Source organism: Thamnophis elegans, chromosome 2 (assembly GCF_009769535.1).
Source record: "Thamnophis elegans isolate rThaEle1 chromosome 2, rThaEle1.pri, whole genome shotgun sequence".
In the NCBI taxonomy this organism is placed as follows: Eukaryota; Metazoa; Chordata; class Lepidosauria; order Squamata; family Colubridae; genus Thamnophis; species Thamnophis elegans.
In genome coordinates, this window is record NC_045542.1 from 69,001,014 (window position 1) to 69,014,509 (window position 13,496).

Below are 13,496 nucleotides of genomic sequence, written 5' to 3' on the forward strand. Positions count from 1 at the left end.
AGTCTTTAATGAGCAGAACCTTATCTTGGGAATAGCAATATAAAGCATGTATCAACAGCTCCCCCCATTGGAAAGCAAAAATTATACTTGACATTTTATGCTTCATTTCTGCATTTTGCAAGATATATGCTAAAAAAAACCAATTGGATTTTAACTTTTGGAGTCAATGATACATCTTATTAGCTAATGCTACTTTAACTGATAAGTGAGCTATTATGATAACACTCAATTTTAAAAAATAAGTAAAATTTTAAGGAAGACATGACTGGAAAACCAAAAACATGTAGGAACACACACACCCCGCCACCTCCCCATATTAAAATATTCCTTATTCTTAATATTAAAAAGAGGCAGGATAGAATATTTCCCCTAAAGGAGGAAAGGCAGAAAGTAGACCCAGTCTTCCTGCCATAGGAAAACAGCCTCAAGAAGCTTGAAGAGGCTGGTCTTTAGGAGGACTGGGCCAATCTATTCATAAGAAACACAATAGGCAAGGAGACAAAGCTGACAAGATTAGCTCAAACACCTAGGATTTGTATGTCCCCATAAGAATCTGGCAATAGCCATTAAAATATTAAAGATCATATTCTTTCACAGAAACAGGCATCTCAATCACAAATCCTCAAAGAATGTATAAAAGCCTATCTACTTTCAACCCCATTTTGTCAGTCACCTCAGAAACATGCCAATTTTTATAGTTTCTGGTTACAAATTAAACAGAGACTTCATATCCTGCAGCCTGTCTCCATTTTATTTCCAGCATCTTTCTACCAGCTTGGAACTGGACCGGATTTTACTTCCAACAAACATAATTGCCATATTGTTTTCCTATATTGCACACATCACTATAAAACTTGAATTGTTTGGTAGTTCAAAATAAACAATGATGAATACAGGATTTGCATTTAATTCTCTGATATTGTATAGGTGTAGAATGATCTTTGTTTACATTCAGTGGCTTCTAATATTATGCATTAATTTAATACCAGTGGAAGATAACTGATTCAGACACCGAATGCCCATATTGAATTAATTCATGCTATGTGTTAAGCAAGATTTGTTTGGCCATTGTTTGTTGAAAACAATAGAGTTGACTGACTTCCTTCAGACCCTTAAACTATAAACTTTGACTTACAATCCACATTGACTGGATTTGCACAACATATTAAGCTGAAAGTAACTAAGCATGATTTAGCACTGTTTAATCCAATAACTGACAACAGTTCTATTATAACTGAAAAAACCAGGCAGGTCCTTTAAAACACTGTAACCTTTTATTCAGTAGCTGAAGTAGTGTAACAAAACTCGCAACAATGTATTAAATGAAGCCGGCTGGGCGGCTGCAGGAACAGCTGAAACAATAGAGCAATCAACAAGGTTGTTGCTTTAACAAGACAGTTAACTGTTTAAACGGCTTGCCTTTTATACTGCAATCACCTGGCTCGTGTTACAGCTCGCGCTGATGACAGCTCGGCAACTGACAGGCACGTCTGATTGGCTAAGACGCACCTGGCTGCTTCCGAGCTGTCATTCGTAACAGCGAGGACTTTCTTCAATACACAACACTTCTTCCCCCCCAGCTGTGCGCAAGCACGCGTAGTCTTTTAAATAAGCAGGGGAACGACGGATTCGCTCAGACCGCCTTAATTCTATTGCAGGCGGATCCTGGCAACGATGTCCTTGTGGTAATTGTGGAGGAATTGCATAACTAAAAGGTGAAGTGTGTGGATGAGACATGGTGGCAGATGATGCTGGAGGGGCATGAGGCTGGTAGTCTGCCTCTGAGGGGTTTGGGCTATATATATAAGGATCTGGAACCCTTGGAATGGGAGGAGCATTTACACCGGCTAGATTTTGTTGAACTTGCAGTTGAAACCCTTGAACATCCGCTTGAGAAGCTACGGCTGCTGTCTTCCGTTTCCTCAATTGATCCAGGTGTCTTCGCCATGAGGATCCATCGGATAAGTCAACCCTATAGGAAACGGGTCCTGTTATTTGTGATATAACTGCTGGAACCCATCTCAAGTCCCCTCCATAATTTCTAGCCCAAACTAGATCCCCCAGTTGGAAAGAACGGGATGGGGTTGGAGGCCCCAGGTTGCCAGACTGAATTCCTGAATAGACGGGATGCAATCTATCCAGGGTGGTCCGCAGGCGCCTGCCCATCAACATCTCCGCGGGGCTCTTCTGTGTCAGAGGGCAAGGTGTGGAATGCTGTGCCAATAAGTAAGCATCCACCCTAGCCTGCCAGTCACCACGGTTTAGCCGGCCCAAAGCCTCCTTGGCCGATCTAACCGCCCTTTCCGCTCGGCCATTGCTTGCCGGGTGGTAAGGGGCAACCAGCGCATGTCGTATCCCTAGTTCAGCCAGGAAAGTTTGAAAAGTTGTGGCTGTAAATTGCGGGCCGTTGTCAGACACCACTGTGTCTGGCAACCCATGGGTTGCGAACAACCGTCGCAAAGCTCGCACCGTGCTGTCAGATGTGGTGGAGTGCATTAGCAATACTTCCACCCATCGAGAGTACGCATCCACAACTATAAGGAAAACCTGCCCATGGAATGGACCAGCGAAATCAATATGTAACCTAGACCAAGGCCCTCGAGGCATCTCCCATTCCCGGGAGGGAGAGGAAGGAGGAGAAGGCCGAGACTGTTGGCATGTCTCACATTTGGCAACCCAGGCTTCAATGTCGGCATCTAACCCTGGCCACCAAACAAAACTGCGAGCAAGAGCTTTCATTCTACTGACCCCAGGATGACTTTCATGAAGGCGTTGCAAAATCTGTTGTTGCAGGACCGTTGGGATAACCACACGGTCGCCCCACAACAGGCAGCCGGAATGAATTGAAAGCTCTGCTTGTCTGTTTTTAAAATGTTTGAATTGAGGTGGTAATGTACCAGAAGGCCAACCTCTCAGGACCCAAGTAAGAAGTTTTGCCAAAGTAGGGTCAGACCGAGAGTGGGCTGCTATGTCTGTAGCAGACAAAGGCAATTCTAGCTCTGCAATTGCCAAAACTGAAAGGCAAGGAACTGGTTTAACTTCCTTCAATGGAAGTGGGCAGCGACTCAGGGCATCTGCATGCCCTATCTGCTTGCCTGGACGGTATCGTAAGGCGTAGGAGTACGCCGCTAAGAATTCCGTCCATCGTGTCATTCTTGGGGATAGAATAGGAGGGGTCGGCTTATCACCTGCCAAAAGCCCAAGGAGTGGCTTATGGTCTGTAAACAAGGTGAAATGCCGCCCGTATAAGTAATCGTGGAATTTTTTAATTCCTGACACTGCAGCTAGAGCCTCCTTGTCAATTTGGCTGTAATTCCTTTCTGCTGATGTCAGTGTCCGGGAGTAAAAAGCTATGGGAGCTTCTGAACCATTGGGCAGGACATGGCTCAGAACGGCTCCCAAACCCACGGGCGAGGCATCACATGCTAGAGTCAGAGGCATCTTGTCACTGTATTGGACTAAGACTGCATCTGACGTCAGCAGGGATTTGACAGCTGCGAACGCTTGTGCTTCGCGGCTGCCCCATTGCCAAGGCGCTGATCGGTCCAGCAACCGATGCAGGGGCTCGGCCAGTGATGCCTTGTGTGGAATGAAAGGTGCATAAAAATTTAAAAGCCCCAGGAACGATTGTAACTGCGCCTTGGAAGTTGGAGCAGGTGCGTCCCTGATAGCTGCCAATTTTGAAGGGGTAGGGTGAATTCCCTGGGCGTCAATTGTGAAGCCCAGAAATTCCACTTGGGGAACAGCAAAGAAACACTTGCTGCGTTTCAATTTAAGTCCCGCGCCCCTGAAACGGTCGAGGACTTTCCTTAGAACTTTGATGAGGTCTGATCGGCTGTTTGCAGCGATCAGGACGTCATCAAAATATGGTACCACTCCTGGAAGCCCATGGAGCAACCGCTCCATGAGACTCTGGAAAATCCCCGGGGCAACGGATACGCCAAATTGTAGGCGGCGACAACGGAAAGCCCCCCGGTGGGTGACGATGGTTTGGGCAGCCGCCGCATCGTCATCCACAGGAAGCTGCTGGTAGGCTTGCGCCATATCCAGTTTGGCAAAAATACAACCCTGCCCCAGGGAATGGAGCAGATGTTGTACAACAGGGACTGGATATGGGTTTGCTTGCAAGGCGAGGTTGATGGTGGATTTTTAGTCGGCACAGACCCTAATGGAGCCGTCGGGCTTCACTGGAATGACAATTGGGGTCTCCCACGGTGAATGGTCGACTGGCTCCAGTATGCCCTGTGCCACGAGCTTGTCGAGCTCGGCTTCAACCTTGGGCCTTAAAGCAAAAGGCACCCTGCGGGCCTTCAGTCTGATGGGAGCAACCTGGGGATCCAAGTTGAGAGAGATAGGGTTACCCTTGTACCGGCCCAGCTGGCCATCAAAAATGTCAGCGTAATCTGACAAAACTAATGCCACATCAGCAGAAGTGTCTGTCATGGAATGAATTCCATGTATTGAGAGACCCAGTGGGCTGAACCAATCCAAACCTAGAATGGATGGCAAGGGCTTAAGCACAATTAAAACAGGCAAAGTTGTACAATGCTGCCCATAAGAAACTCTGACATTATAGGAACCAACAATAGAAATGCTAGACCCCTGATAGTCCTTTAGGATAGAGTCAGGAGGAGAAAGGTGACAGCGTTTAACATGGGGGCACAAAAGAGAAAATTTGTCCCAAGATAACAAGGATTTGGAAGCTCCAGAGTCTACTTCCATGTTGCAAGGTTGACCTTCGATCAATGGAGTGACAATTATCTTGTTCGTACCCTCTGAGGAAGAATTGATGGAGACATCAGGAAGCGGCAGGCCAGCTTGCTTGACGTTGAAGCAATTATCCTGTCGCTGAGCAGACGCGCGGGGCTGAGGACTTCTGTTTGAAGCAGCTGCCCCATAAGGAGGTGGAGGAGCAGACGATGCAGCTGTAGCAGGCTGAGCAGCTCTACAAACTTTGGCCAAATGTCCTTTTTTCCCGCAACGGCGGCACTCTGCAGCCTTAAAGGGGCAGGAAGCCCTGGCATGCGGACCACCGCAGCTAAAACAGGCATTTGAATTAGAAAGTGGACGGCTGATAGACTGCTGCTGACGCGGTTGCTGTCTGCGGGGCTGTGCCCCAATCCTGTCCACCTGTAAATTAAGTAAATAGTCTGGAAGAGGGGCAAGCTCATCAATTAAATTGGTGATGTACGTTGGCTGTTGTAGTGGAGGAGGAACCAAGGCAGTTGAGGCTTGACCCGTTGGTAAACTGCCAGCAACTGTCATCTGCGCGAGGTAACGTTCTATCTCGCTGGATGATGAATCTGCCAACTCCGCAGCACGAGCCTCATCTATGGCATAAACTAACGTGACTTTAGGCTTGCCCAAAAGCCGGCGTCTGAGGAAAATGTCTTTTAATCCACAGACAAATTGTTCTGCAAGATTAGCCTCTAAGTCAGGGAAATCGCACTGTGCTGCAGCAACTCTTAAAGCTTGCAAAAACTGATTGACATTCTCTGCAGGCTTTTGGACGCGCCTGCGGTAAGCAAAACGTCTTGCTATTTGGGAGGGGGTAGGGGCATAGTAAGCCTGAAGCCCATCTGTGAGCTCTTGCCACGAGAGGTCATAAACCGCTCTTGGGGCGGCAAAAGACCTTGCAGTTGCAAACATTTCCGGACCGCAAGCTGTAAGAAAAAATCCGCACTTTCGCGCTTGAGAATAACCCTGGCGGTTATTTGCGATCAGGAAGCACTCAAACCTTTCCAGGAATGCTTCCCAAGTCTCACCTCCGACTCCAAAAGGTGCAAAAGTAGGCATACCAGCCATGACGGTGAGGAGAACTCTAAACAACTGAGAGAAGAAAATTGCAGTTGATTTTCTTCAGGTTACAGGTCCCCAGTCTTCGTCGCCAGTATTATAACTGAAAAAACCAGGCAGGTCCTTTAAAACACTGTAACCTTTTATTCAGTAGCTGAAGTAGTGTAACAAAACTCGCAACAATGTATTAAATGAAGCCGGCTGGGCGGCTGCAGGAACAGCTGAAACAATAGAGCAATCAACAAGGTTGTTGCTTTAACAAGACAGTTAACTGTTTAAACGGCTTGCCTTTTATACTGCAATCACCTGGCTCGTGTTACAGCTCGCGCTGATGACAGCTCGGCAACTGACAGGCACGTCTGATTGGCTAAGACGCACCTGGCTGCTTCCGAGCTGTCATTCGTAACAGCGAGGACTTTCTTCAATACACAACAAGTTCTGCAACACAAAATACTTTCCTTAGTCAATTTCACCACAATGATATTCAATATTACTACAATATTACCACAATGGGCAACACAAAACACCTTCCTTAATCAATATTACAACAATGATTAACACTTGTTAAAACTGTTAGAAAATTCCACAAGACCCAAGTCTGAATTTTCAAATTTCAGGAATCTAAATTCTACCCTTAATTCTGCTTGGGAAACTGAAACTAAAGAGTCAATTAAATGCAAATGTTTCTTTCAGGTCCATCGTATTGAATGTTCCCATGAGCTCAGCAGCTGGACAGTCTTTTTGACCCTTAGAACTTTATGGAAGAGAAGCTGACAGCGTTGGCCAGTTGTGTTTATGCATTAGCAAGTTGCTCAGTACCTTTAAACCATGTAATTACTGACAGTTTCTGCAGTTATTTATATCCAAATAAAATGAGAGCAAAGAGACTAATGACCAAAAAGTTCCTGAATGCACAATATTGTAATTTAAGGGGGGAAGAAAGGTATCAAAATTAAAAGAGAAGTATACATAAGGGCAAATTTAAATAGGTCAATATACTTTTTCCTAAAATGAATAACACAGAGAAAAGCTGAATCTTTCATCTTGAGTCCAGACTGTAATTATATAACACAAACACAAAGTACATAAGAAGGCTACAAGTTTGCATAGATCCTGACACTTAGGTTTAAATTGCCTGACCTTTTCCAATCTTGCATTAAGTAGTGACTATTTCTGGACCACAGAAATGCTTACTGGAGGACAGATAGATTATATACTATGGATTCAAAAGTGGAAGGTTGCCATGGTTTCTGACAGCAAGCACAAGATTATCTTTACTGGATTGTCATGGATCTTGGGACTAACCTAGTCTGGCCAACTCGCTCCTTAGATTTGCCCACAGAAGATGCCATGAGTTAACAACAACTCTCTATTCAAAGTTGTTGGTACCACAAACACACTAATCAAAATACTCAATTTATATTGAATTCTGGCAAACTCTTAAGTACTTTACAGCTCCATCAGTCTCTTAAAGAATATAATTGGATAACTAGAATCTAAGAAGCAGAGATTTAAATTACTAAAAGTCAGAGCATTTGACCCCCTGTAAGCATAATTTTGTTCTTCAATAAATGGTTTATTTAGGAAAAGCTGTGTGTGTGTGTGTGTGTGTGTGTGTGTGTGTGTGTTAAAAATAGTAGATGAAGTGCAAATACCAATGTTCCAGCATAGTTGTGAACTATTTTAGATTTAGAAATTTTAAAAATACAGCTACATTTACATAACCCACCTATAATATGCTGTTACAAGACATTAGAGCATTTTAAATTAACATCTTTCTTTCTCCATATATAGAGCTGCTGCTGCTTCTATTATTATAGTTGATTACCCATCTAGCGAGATGTTTAGACTGGTACCAAAAAAAGGACTGGATTGGGCACTTTTATTAAGATTACCTAGCTAGTCTTTCCCAAGGACTTGCGATAGGAAGATGCTATTGTTTGATGATGGACACAGAAAGATATTGTTGCAGGATGTAAGCTGTTTCAAGTAAAGCTGTCTTTTGCAATTGACTAATGATTTTGTCAATGATGATGCGTGTTCCATGTGTTTTGAGATTTGCCCAAGCTATGTATTGCTGGGGGTACTATCTTTGCTTTATTTTGTCACAGTCATTCTATTTTTATTTGCAGGACTTTTTATTTTGATATCTGCTCCAGGTCTTTCTCTTCTCTTCTGCTGTCTCCAGGTACTGCTACATCCACTATCCAGTCTTTTTTGTCTTTTTTATCGACAATTGTTAAGTCTGGGGTGTTATGTATCAGGTACTTGTCTGTTTGAATTTAAAACTCCCAGACCATTATAGCTTCTTCATTTTCTGTTACTTTTGTTTTGTTATTATAATTATCTGTTCAAAACAATCTGAAGTCCCAGCCGCCAGTTTTTTAGCTGGTATTGATCTTCATATGCACTGAATTCTTGCCAAGAACTTAGGATGTTTTAATATATTGTCATAGTATATGTGCAGATCCAAGTACTGTGACCATTTGTAATTGACAGATAGACATTTTAGAATTTTCTTACAAGTGGTTTCTATACTGGTGGTAATGTGCTATAAAAAGAGTTATATTCTATATAAAGGGTATATTCCACCCTTTGTTCTTGACACAGGAGTAACTAACTTTCTCAAAATTGAAAGAAGGAAAAACAACCATATATCATTTAGGATTGCACAATATTGGGCTTTTAGTAGCCTCATAAACTGAAATGGTACAGAATGAAGTTGAAAAGTATTTCTGTTCACCCATTTACCAGATATGTCCACTTCAACCATTCTCTCTGTCTTTATCTGCCAAAGAAACAGAACTCCAAGACTGATATTTCTCACTGATAGTGCCAAACTGTTCTGTTGGCATACTGCTCATGGCAATGAGTACTAACATAGTCTGCCAGAATAATAGGGCTCCCATCCAATCTCTATAGTTTCAAAGTTGGCTGACTTTTAGCATGAGATTAACTTTTATCAATAATTTTAAAACATTTAAGTTGCATTTAAGAGTAAGGGGGGCAAAGGAGAGTTATTGTGATAAAAGAAGGTCAGTTACCCAGTAGTTGCATGATTAATGCTTAGTAAGGACCATGTGCAGGGAATGTCTGCCTCAAAGCAAAATGAAATGAATGCAGAATCAATGCTGCATGTATACAGACAAATAGACATAATAAATGGAAAACACCTTTGACTTTATTATGCCTGATATGTCTGGGGGAGGGAGGGGACTAAAGGAGTATTCTTATATATTTTATAAATACATTAGTTTCTATTTTGTATATCTAAAATAGGAATGTTAGTTCAGGTTGTAAATTATCAAGGTCAAACTTTTATCTTTCTTTCTTTTTACACTGTTTTTACCTGAACACAACCATTAAAGAGCCAAGGTGGCGCAGTGGTTAAATGCAGCACTGCAGGCTACTGCTAGATCAGCAGGTCAGCGGTTCAAATCTCACCGGCTCAGGGTTGACTCAGCCTTCCATCCTTCCGAGGTGGGTAAAATGAGGACCCAGATTGTTGGGGGCAATATGCTGACTCTCTGTAAACCGCTTAGAGAGGCCTGAAAGGCCTATGAAGCGGTATATAAGTCTACTGCTATAAATAGATTATGGTCCCATTTGGTTACTTCAAGAACTAGGACATTTTCAGTATTGAAACATTGTGCATCCATGATATATTTCAATTGAAAGTCTAAGAGTAGCTCCTTTATATATGGTTCAGAGACAACCATATAATTGTTCCCTTGGGCCCTCTTCTTACCTGAGATGTGGAATATACGTTCCAGCTATTTTAAGTATTTAACTTATTCAATGATAATGTTCTACATAATTTGTTTTGGAGCTTTTGGCAGATACAACTGGTAGTAAATCAAAACATGGCTGTCAGTATAGCACTGAGAAAGCATCCTCAGTGAAGATGGTAGTAGCATCATCTTTATATAATAATATTGGTAAACATTTCTGGCTATTCAGGAAGCTGAGAGTCCAGTTCATACTACCTCTTAAGGAGCTGAAATTTAATATGAACTTTGTAGGTTGTCCTTGTGGGTTCCATCTTACTCATGAACTTGTGTTTACATGTAATTTAAAGAGGATGAAGAGCAGGTATTTAATAAATAAAAGATAAATCTAAATTTTCTTATCAGATTTCTATAAAGAGTAAAACAAATATCCCAGCAATCCCTAGTAATTATATATTTTTAAACCCTATGCTATAGAATAGACATATACTTGGTTGATAATGGAATGCTGTATTTGAAACCTCTTTACTCTTCAGCCACAAAACTTTCTTATTCCATCCAGAAGTTAAAGTAATTAAATAACTGTAAAATCAGTATATAATATCCAAATACCAATCTTTAGGAACATAGTAATATTTCATTGAATGCTACAATATAGACAGATGAACAGATAGCTCACATTTATCTCCCTGTAACATCAGCTTTGAAACCATTCCAATGCTAAATTTCAGAAATTATGATGGAATACACGCATGGTATTCTACCTAAAATTCAAGGTTTGATTGAATAAAGTATTACAAATAAAGGCTGAAATCCTATTGGGATGGGATGAGGGGTTAAAATCAATGCAAAACTAACAGCTTAAATAAGTTTATGTAATTAGAATTATTGTTCATTATACAGTACTGTACTTTCACCATGATACCTTTTACTTCTAACACAATGGGGTTGTGCACCAGTTTTCCATGCAAATGATATGATGCCACCTGGCTATCATAATGAAGTAACACTTCTATAATAACTGTATGCATTGTGTACTGTCAGTTCTCTCTTTTCTTAAGGATTGATTCCAGGGGTGGGTTCTGGCAGGTACTACTGCTGGTTTGCTCATGGACATGCTGGGTGTACATGCACACTTTATGTGCTTGATGTGCATTGTGTGCACATGCACAGTGCAATAAAAATTGTTCTGTGCATGCACAGAAGCAAAAAAACAAGATGGCAGCACCTATGGCATCGCCCAGAGAACTGGTTCAGGGGCATGGCAGGCCTGGGTCGCTGCCGGTTCCAGCAACCCAGGCTGTCAAACCACTATCAGTTTGGCAGAACCTGTAGGAACCCACCAGTGGTTGATTCTATCATTATTCACTGCAACATTCACCCATTAAAGAGTAGCTGATTGGTTAAGTTGAATCTTCCACTTAAACAAAACCACTGCATAGGATTCTATCAACACTTCTTTCTTTCTTATCTCTGTGTATATTTTCCTTGTCCTTCCCTAGAAATTTCCCCCTCACTCTATTTTTTCAAAATCTTTGGCAATGGTCTTCTCATTATTTCAAATAATCAAAAAACAAAAACAAAACAAAGACATTCAAATCAGTCTCTTTTTCCCCTCTCTCTCTTTCTCATTCTCTCCTACTTCATTCTCTCTCATTCTCTCCTACATCCCAAACTCCAGCTGACAAGAAGATAGCTAATTAATTAGCAGTATGTTTGATTCCCCTAGAAAGTTACTTATCATAGCTATGGCTGCTTCTGTGGGTTTGGTTTAGTCAATCTTCCCACTCAGTTTCTGTAAATATGCATTTGTATTACAAATTCTTGGATTAGGCAATTGATTTTGGTGTTAAGATACAACACGGCATAATTGCCCACCTGTCTTTTAAGAGATTGTAGAGTTATTTGTCAGCTTCTTTGTACCCAGAAGCTACACCTACATTGATTTTTTTCCCTTGCAAAGTGGTTCAGATACTAAGATCTAAAGATCTAAAGATAAAGGCCTTCTGAAGATGCTGTTGCTTGCTAAGATCCATCTGTTGGGCATGAGGAAAATAGGGAGTACACTCCAATGGGAACTGTATTTAGCATTCACACATTTAGAAAATCCTTAGCAGAATCTTCAGGATTAATTATTTTATCATGTATAGTTTTGTATAGTCCACATTCTTGTATGTTATGTGTGCACATTTTATTTTAAAGCACGGGACGACAGTGTGAAGTTCAAATCCCTCTATCCCACCTTTTTTTGCTATTCCCAATCAATCTCCAAACACAGCTGCCAAAAACTAGTGGCATGATTTTCTTCAACAATTAAAAAAGGCAGTGCAAATTATAAGCTTTTTACTTTCTCCCCACCTCATGGGAATGGATTTGTCTCCTGGTCTTGTTGACATTATTTCGGTTTTAATCAATTCATGCCTTGTCAGGTGAACATCTCTCTGTGTTTCATCCAGTTGTCCTGCTTTCTAGCTTGTAGGCAGATTTCAGAAAGTAATAAGTGGGCAGAAGCCAGGAGTATCAAACACAAGGCCTGCAGGCTGGATCTGGTCCACGATGTGGTCAAATCCAGCCCATGGGACCATCCTGGAAAATGTAAGGGGCTGGCCTGCATCACTTTGGCTCAGTCTACGCAATGTGAAGAGGAAACATCAGGCCAGCGTGGCTTCAGCCCAGTCTACCCAGTGCAAAGAGGAAACATGCCAGCAGTTTGTGGAGTGGTGTCAAGCTGGCCTCGCCCACCTAGTTGACCTCACCCACCCAGTCAGCCACACTCAGTGAGTGGTGTCAAGCTAGCCATACCCACCGAGTTGGCCATGCCCACCTGGCCCTCTGAGGTCAACCACAGTCCTGATGCGGCCCCCAATGAAATTTAGTTTGACATCCCTGATTTAGACATTAAATAAGCATAGAATGGGTTGACCACTTAGTGATTGGTGACATTCCTCCTACTGGCCACTTTTTTTCTTCAAAATTTCTAAAGTACCTATGGCTTTCAAAAGTTTGTTAACCTCTGATCTAAATGGAAGGAAAATTGTGGTCTAAACACACACTCTTTGGAACTGTCACTCAGAAAATACCAGAATGGATATTTTAAAATCTTGCCGTATCATTTTCAACCTGCTTTTTTATTGTTGTTTAGTGAAGGGTGAATTCAGGGAATGGGTTTTCAGCAAATTATTTTCAAATCACCCTCCAGAGAAAGGACATTTTTACAAAGTTCATGGGAGTCCTTGATAAATGATTTGAGGCTTAGTAATTATATCTGGTTGGTTCTACAAAAAGCCAAATGTGTTTCTCTTTTCTCTCTCTCTTTTCCTTTCAAATCAATCACTGTGTTCTTTAAAATGTTAGAGAAAGTTTGGAGCTGCTGTGCCGAATTCTTAAGGGATGACGAATGTTAATATAGAGCTTTAAGTGGAGGTGGGAGAAATTATCATGCCAATCAGCAGCACAAGAGCTTGTCTACCACTAACTTCATTTAAAATAGTTAATGTAATAAAAGCTTCAGTCTTGAACTAGCTTGGGGATCACTGATAGATTGTCTGAGAGGAAATTTAAGAGAAGCCAGGTGGGGAAGAATAAGAATCTGAATTGCTAGTGCTAATTTACTATAGTATAAATGCATAATGATTCAGTCCGAAGCATAGCCCTAATACATGGAATTGAGATTTGATTTTTCCTCTTGCCATTTCCCTTGGTTAGAAAAAAAATATTTTACAAGAACAGCATCAAGATGGAAGAAAATGATGGTCCACTGCAACAACCATGAATTAAAGATATTGGGCAATAATTATATAAATCTATGTGGTCTTCTGTATTTATTTGTTATCTATCTTTTATTTTAAAAAATACCATTAGAGTTTCTACAAGCCAGTATTAATTACCAGATATTGTATTGTTATTGCTTTAAATTTACATGGAGTTCTAAAATGAATTGGATAATGGAAAGTAAGGCATAATGACTAGTAC